This window comes from Tenrec ecaudatus, chromosome 11 (genome assembly GCF_050624435.1).
Source record: "Tenrec ecaudatus isolate mTenEca1 chromosome 11, mTenEca1.hap1, whole genome shotgun sequence".
Lineage (NCBI taxonomy): Eukaryota > Metazoa > Chordata > Mammalia > Afrosoricida > Tenrecidae > Tenrec > Tenrec ecaudatus.
Window position 1 is genome coordinate 93,536,743 of NC_134540.1, and position 8,457 is coordinate 93,545,199.

General features: G+C 43.1%; 1 pseudogene; it reads left to right on the top strand.

Moving 5' to 3' along the window:
* Nucleotides 1-220: 220 nt before the first annotated feature.
* LOC142461013 (elongation factor 1-alpha 1 pseudogene) lies at nucleotides 221-7,110 on the top strand (annotated as a pseudogene).
* The last annotated feature ends 1,347 nt before the right edge of the window (nucleotides 7,111-8,457 follow it).

Here is an 8,457-nt window from a genome sequence, read left to right on the forward strand (position 1 = left end):
TAACTCATGTACAAGGCATTCCTATTCTGTTGTTGACTAACAAAATATCTCAAACATAACAAGCTAAAAGAAGACACATTTGTCATCTGACAGCTTGACAGGCCACAGGTCTAGATATGACCTAATTTGTTCTCTGGCTAGGATCATAAAGCTCTTCTCAAGATATCAGTAGCTCATCTGCTCATCAGGTTCTTGGTAGATTGTATTTCCTTGTGCCAGGATGACTCAGGTACCCTGCTTTTGTCCTGGAAGCCTCTTAGGACATTAAGGCCACCAGCAGTTCCTATAGCTTGCCCATTGTTCATTGCTACGTCCTGCTCACTTCATCAAATCCATGCCATGTGTCTCACACTAGCCTGCGAAGAGATTCTTACATATTGTTTCATAATCCTTTACCAAATCCCACCGTTAGGAATAAGTCATAGGTGCCGTCTATACTCAAGGGCAGAAGACTTAGCCGAATCATGAATACCAGGAAGTGAGAATTATTAGGAATTTTCTTAAGGTCTGTAATTCACATTCAGTTAGGCTTTAAAATGACCCGGTAGATTGATTAGTTAGTTGGTCATTGGAGAATTTAAATACATGGGTACCAGAATTTAAATTCAGGAATTTAAATACAGAATTTAAATACAGGAGAATTTAAATACATGGATACCAGAGATAAGTTCCAGGGAAGAGAGAATTAGAGATGGGGAAGTGGAGACAATAAACGTGAAACATTATTTCATTAGACTTATCCACAAAGGAAAAAAGAAAAGTGCCTACAAAATGGTTTTCCAAACCAAATTCCCTGCCATGGAGTCAATGCTGCTTCATAATCAACCCTCTGTAGGTTTCTGAGTCTGTAACTGTTTATCAGCATAGAAAGTCTAGTCTTTCTCCAGAGGAGCTGCTGTTGGTTTTGACCTGCCAACCATGCAGATCACTGCCCAATGCCTAACCACTATACCACGAGGGCTCCTTAAAAGAGAGACATGTGTTTGTGTAAGCGCTTAGCAAAAAAGCTTAGGAGCTAGCAAAGAGGAGCTGTTAAATAACAGTTTGTTGAAAAAGAGTAGCTGGGTGGGTAATTTGGAGAACTACTATTGATGCTTAAGATGAAACAAACAAATATTGAAAAGGTATCTATAATCAAACACAATGCCTTCTAATCTAGCCCAACTCAGACCACCCCTATCAGGCTGCGTAGCAGTGCTCCATAGTTTGTCTCAGGCTGCACATCTCTGTGGGAAAAGACAGCCTCATCTTCCTCCCAAGGAGCAGATGGTGGGTTTGAACTGCCCTCATTGCGCACCGCGAGGCTACCAGGACATGCAACATCAACATGCTATTATATTTTTTAAAAGAATGCATCAATGGGGAAGAAGTGGTGAATAGGGAAGGTTTCCATAGAAAAATAGGTGACTTGGAAAGAGAGATTTACTAATTGTGGAGTTAACTCACAAGATTTTGAGTCTGGCAAAGAGGCAGGATGGAAATCCAGGCAGTTTTTCCCTATTACAGTCTTGAGGTAGATTTCCTTCTGCTCTGGAAAACCTCGTGTGTTTCTAGGTCCTCTGAGGTCCACCCAGGTGACCAAGGATAATCTCCATAGCAAACGTTAATCAAAGCTACATAATACCTTCACAGTCACCTCAACACTAGTGTTCGATGTGCCATAGCCTAGCCAAGCTAGCACACAGATGGATCATGGCCTGAGAGGTGGTTACCGCATCTGTGGGAGAGCAGGTAAATACGTGGTTCTCACTTGCCCTTGCTTCCTGTGTCATAGAGAAACACGGGAGAGCTCTTACTCAAACTCCTATTGCCTACTGTCAGTGTGCACAGAGCTCTATGGCCTCTTCACACTAGTGTGAAATGCCTGTGGATCCAGCTATGATCAGTTAGCCCGCTGGTCTCCTAGCATTCACTCACTCTCACCTTCTCAAAAACACCAGGCCAATGATTCTTTAGCCCCCTCTTCTACATCATCACTACGCATGTCCTTCTAATTCTCCTACTGGGGATAACAAACACAGAGAAATCCCTCAATTTGTCTAATCCCCACCTTTCACTTGTCACCCAATTTTCTGCCTCTCCTTCCAGCAGAATACTTGGCAATATTTGCCATCCATTTACTATCTCCAATTAAAAAGCCCTGGTGGTGTAGTGGTTATGTGGTGGGCTGCAATCCAAATGGTCAGCAGCTTGAAACCACCAGAAGCTCTGAGGAAGAAAGACTGGGCTTTCTACTCCCCTAAACAGTTACAGTCTCAGAACCCCATAAGGGATCGCTGTGAGTCAGCATCGACTCATTAGCAGTGAGTTTGGTTTTCTTGGTTTTATCTCCAATAAAGTGAGGATGGTGTCTTTATCTCACATACTTTAGACATGATATCAGGAGGAAACAGTCCCTGAAGAAAAACATGATGTTTGGTAAAATAAAAGGTCAGAGAAAAAGAAGAAACCCCTTTACAAGATACAAGGTGGATGGGCACAGTGACTCAGCTAAGGGCTCCAGCCCAGCAAAGCTCGTGAGGTTGGCATAGGAATAAACAGTGTCTCTTGCTGTTGCTTTTCTGTTGCCAGAGTCAGAAGCAATTCCATAGCACTTACCAAAACAGCATCTTGAACAATTCATTTATGAAATTGTTTTTGGTGCTGGTTTACTTTAATGTTTGAATCAGGGGATGAAAGGTTAAACAATGAAAATAATCTTACTTATTGCAATTAATGTTTTGCAATGTGAGAAAAATTCTAGGATAAATGGGCTCTTCTTGAACGTGGTGGTAGTCACATAATCTGTTGTTCATTTGAGACTTAAGAGTGGAGGGGTGGAGTCTAGCTTGTCAATCAGCTTGATGCCCCCATTTGGGAGTGGTAAGGAGATAAATTGCTTTATACACACTCACTCCCTGTGAGACATTCCTGTAGACAAGACACATAGAGCTCTGCTAGAACTCTGGTACTGGAGGAGCCACATGGAGACTTCTGCCAGCACTGAGATGCATCCACTGCCACTGGGTCCACAAGACTTTCCACCCACTGGCCTGTGATCTTCCTGCATTCAGCGTCATTGCATGTGTTTAGTGAGTCTGAAGAGGAATTTACAGATTGGTAGCAGACATATGGACTAATATTGGTCCTATGGACTTGATCTGGACTGGGCTGGGATGTTTTCTTAATGTACAATTACTCTTTATATAAAGCTCTTTCCTATACACACATATGTTTCTGAATTTGTTTCTCTTCTCTCCCTGGACTAACACAAACATCGAGTTAGTTAGTTTATTGTGCCAACCTGGCCGATAAACACATGTGGGGTTAATTGAAGGGCGGAGGAATAAATTGCTTGGTGAGCCTAGCCTTTCGAGTTCTCGGGTCTCTTGCTTTCTGATGGCCAGACTAGAGTGCAGATGCCTTAGCCAGTTCCCTGCTTTAGCTGGCAAGGCTCACTTCCTGCAAGACATCCCTGGGGAGAAGCCACATGGACCTACCCTGATGCAGCCCTGGGTGCTGGAGCACTGTGTGAAAACCCGTGCCAGTGCTGAGATGCTTACACGTTCACTGACTCAGCTTTCCTCCTGCAGTTGGAATCATTGTGTCTGTTTTGTGAGATGGAAAAGGACTTTGGTGTTGGACATATGGGTAAATGTTGGACTTGGGAGCTTGGGCAACACTGGGTTGGGATGTTTTCTTGATGCACACTTAACCTTTATATAAAACTCTCTCTTATACATGAGTTTCTGTGGATTTGTTTCTTTAAAGTACCCAGAGTAACACAAACATTAACTTGATTTAAGAGGCTATAATAACTAGTAACACCTGTCGACCATTTTCCCAAAATTCTGAAGGGAATGGTAATATATGTGTAGGCAGCAGCATCTTAGTGAACTTGAGCTCTTGGCCAGTGATTTCAGTGTGAGACTAAGAACATCTTTAGCTACAAGAACTTCACCCAGGGTCGAATGGGCAGAATGCAATATTGTACCAGGTTTCTTTCTTGGATGCTTCATCTCTTAGGCAGTGTGTGGACCATGCCCTCTGGACAGACCTTTCAAAAATTGGATCAGATACCTTGTGTTTCAAAAACATTGCTTAACTGCAGGTTTTTAGTTGTCTGTGTCAATTGTTTTCTTAACTTCACAAAACGTGTTTGCCTTTCTCTTTTAATTTGATGTTATGATTTGACTTAAACTTTTATCTTGACTTAGACAACAAATGTCTGTTTTCAACAGCTCTTTTTTTTTTTGCTGCCATTAACATTTTCACTGTGGTTTTAATTTGTCTTGCTTTAATCTTCTTTCCGTATGTGGCTCAAGATAAGTTATTGAAAAAGTAAATTGTTTTTGTACTTCCTGTCATTTTCTCTTTCCCTCAGCCAGGATTTTTAATTCTTTTAAAAAATTCTTCCCCTAGGAATTTTTCTGGGAAGGAAACAAAGGGCCTGCTGTCTCTTTCTGTCTTTTGTAAACTAAGTCCATTGAAGAGGCAGCCTGAGTTGTTTAGAGTGTTCTGGGCTGAAAAAATGCCTTCGGAACCAGACAAAGGTGGGCATCAGGGGATCCCCAAACACTTAGGAGGGCAGCATGGTCTATAAGTTCAAGGGGTTATGCTTTTCAGACCCTGAATACTGGAAATCCTTGCATCTTCCTGCCAAGACTCAGATGGGGAATTATGTTCGAAGGCTTCCAGAGGAGGTTCTCAGCTTTGCCAAACAGACACACTGAGATCCCAGGGGCCAGCGCGGGCCTGTAATAGCAGGAAAGCATCTGGATTCTTTTGGTGTTCAATCCTGGATGTTTTCACTGTTGTTAGTCCAGGAAATAAATTAAATTCCGTTTGCAGGATAACTGAAAGCAAAACTACACATTTTAAGGAATTAAATAAATAAATAGATACATAGATGGATGGATGACATGAGTTATAAGTTGAGGTTGATTCCAGCTGCATTTATAACATGTGTGAGATTTTGTCCACATCTGTAATCAACACACGGCATACATTTGGGGGAGGCTTCAGGGAGTTTGTGGATAAATAGAATTAAAAATATACAGAAATATAATTTTCCCATAACCTGTTGAAGCCCCCTAGTAACATACACTCTCTGGTGGCTCTCTTCAGCTACTTTATACCTCACTTATTCCTCCGTGGGGGAAAAGAGTACACCAATGCCCCACTTGACTTGTCATCCAACCTCTCACATTTATGACAAAAGTGAGACATAGCATCCAATCATTTTCTCATCGAAGATGTACATCTGGCAGTAAAGAATGGCAAGTGTAACTCAAGAGCAAGGCTGCTGGGGATTCTTCAGGGCATGTGCAAACATGGTCTTCATGGTTTGGCAGTTAGGTCATGATGTGGTCCACTGTGTAGTCTGATGGGATCATCTTGCAGGAGAAAGACGAGGCTGCCTGCTCCTCTAGCCCTATGAGGTACCAGAAACTCTATTAGTCCAAATTGACTGGAGGCAGTGGGTTTGGTGTAATTTTTTATAAACATGTCAATAAGAAAGCAGTGGGTGGATTTACTTAATGAAGGTGAACACGAGCATTTATGTCTGTGACTATATCAGATAATCCAAGAAAAAAGAAGTAAGCAACATGCATTGCTTTTCTCATTTATATTGGCCGTCATTTCTTCTTGGCTTCAATACGTCTGTTTATGTTAAAATGTTTCTAAGTATAAACAAATGGCTACCAACCAGTTAAATTGTTATCTTGTGAAATTTGATTATTGAGAGTTCATCACCTTGATTATTAAAAGTTTCCATGAAAATCTCTGAAACACTATCATTCTTCATCTTATCAGTACATTCTAAATGGCTTTACCACAACGAGTTTTCTGGCAGAATACAGGTCAGGGAAAACCATCCCCAAACCCTTGGCCAAACTGCGAGGGAAGAAGACCCCTAGCAACACCGTCATCATGGCACATGTTGATTCTGACAAATCTCCCAGCACTGCTCACCTGAGAGACAAATGTGGTGGGATCGAGAAAAAAACATCAGCAGATTCCATAAGGAAGCCGCTGGGATGGGGAAGGATTCCTCAAGTCTGCTGGGGTCTTGAATAAGCTGAATACTGCCCGAGAGCAAGGCATCACCATTGATCTCATCCTGTGGAAATGGGAGACCAGCAAGTACTACGTGGCCATCCCCAATGCCCCTGGCCACAGAGACTTCATTAAAAACATGATCCCGAGAACATCACAGGATACCTGGGCTGTCCTCATTGTTGCTGGCGGTGTTGGGGCATTTGAAGCTGGTATCTCCAAGCAGAGGCAGATCCAGGAGCATGTTCTGGCTTGCACACTGTTGACATGAAATGAACTGTTGGCATGAACAAAGGGGATTCTACTGGGCCACCCAAAAGCCAGGAGATATGAGGAAATCACTAAGGAAGTCAGCACTTACATTAAGAAAAGTGGCTACAACCCTGACACAGTAGCATTTGTGTGCCAATTTCTGAGTGGAATGGTGACGGCACGCTGGAACCAAGTGCCAATATGCGTTGGTTCAAGGGACGGAAGGTTACTCAGGAGGCTGGCAATGCCAGTGGTGCCCCAGTGCTTGAAGCTCCGGATTGCATCCTGCCATCAACTCGCCCAACTGAAAATCCTGTGCCTGCCTCTCCAGGATGTCTACAAAATTGGCGGTATGGTGGCGGTATTGGCATGGTGTTGACCATTGCTCCAGTCAATGTTGCCACTGAAGTGGTCTGCTGAAATGCACCATGAATCTTTGAGTGAAGCTCTGCCTGGGGACAATGTAGGCTTCCATGTCAAGAACGTCTCTGTCAAAGATGTTCGCCTCGACAATGTGGTTGGTGACAGCAAAAGTGACCCACCGATGGAAGCAGCTGCCTTCACTGCTCAGGTGATCATCCTGAACCATCAAGGCCAAATCAGTGCTGGACACGCACCTGTGCTGGAGTGTCACCCTGCACACATTGCTTGCAACTTGCTGAGCTCAAAGAGAAGATTGATCGCCATTCTGTCAAAAAGCTGGAAGATGGCCTCAAAGTCTTGAAGCCTGGTGATGCTGGCATTGTGGACATGGTACCCGGAAAGACCGTGTGTGGAGAGTTCTCTAACTATCCTCCTCTGGGTCATGTTTCTGTCTGAGACATGAGACAAACAGTTGCTGTGGGTGTCATCAAGGCAGTGGCCAAAAAGGCTGCTGGAGCTGGCAGGGGGACCAAGTCTTCCCAGAAATCTCAGAAGTCTAAATTAATATTACCCATCACATCTGCCACCCAAGTCTTAATCAGTGGTAGAAGAATGGTCTCAGGAGTCCTTGTCTTGATTGGCCAGTTAAGTTTCATAGTAAAAGACTGGTGGATGATAAAAATGCATTGTCAAACTTTCAGGAGGAAAGGAATGCTTGTGGACCATATGTTTCTTTTTAGGGTGGCAGTTTTAAGTTATTAGCTTTTTAAATCATTACTTTTTAATTGGAAAACAACTTGGCCAAATATTTGGCACAGAATTTTGAGACCCTTTAAGACAAAGTTTAATAAGGAAACCCCCCCCAAAAATATTCTAAATGTAGACACCAAAACAGGTAAATCTTCTATGACTCAAGAAAGATGACGTTACCGTAACAAACTTTAAAGTAGAACATCAGTGAACCAATTGGGTAACTGACTGACTACTCCTCACAATGCCAAGCAATTGACTGACTTTGTTTTAAGTCATATCTGCATTTTTCTATTGAAAGCCCCAAACTGATCATGTGGATTTCTGTTATGTAGAGCTAACTACATAACTACATTCTGCCGTGTCAAGTGCACTGTCAGAAACACAAAGCTATGCTGGAAGAAGAAAAACCAGAATGTCCCTCATCATGGATGATGGAAAGGCTTCCTCTCACCCACGCGGGACGCATGTTGTAAAAGGACATCCTGCTGGGTAAAGTGGAGGGCCAGTGAAGAAGAGGAAGCCCCTCAATGCGATGGATTGACACACTGGTTTCAACAATGGATTCAAGCATAATGACAATGGCGAGGATGGTGGTGGGCGAGGCAGTATTGTGTTCTATTGGCATAGGGTTGCCGTGACTTTACCCGCTCCTTTAGAGTGACAGTCTCTAAACGCATGGATGGGGTAGCTTTGAGTTGGAATTGCCTCAATGGCAGTGGGCTGTGGCTACTATGTGGTTCACTGATTCTATTGCTTTGAAGTAGGAATGTGGAACAGCTGTCTGACTTCAGAAGTCTGGTGACTTAGTGGCTACAAACTAGCTGATCTGCAAGAGAAGGATAAATATGCCTGTTCCCATGAAGAATACAAGTCTAGGAAACCCCAAGCGACATCGCTACTCAGTCCTGTATGTGCATGATGAGCCAGAACTGCCTGGATGGCAGCAAGTTTGGCTTGTGTTTGCTTGTCTCAGACATTGTAAGTGTGGAGTCAGGCTTGTGGGTAAAGGCAGGTCTCAGGCATTAAAAGCATAAAATCGAAATAAGGAAG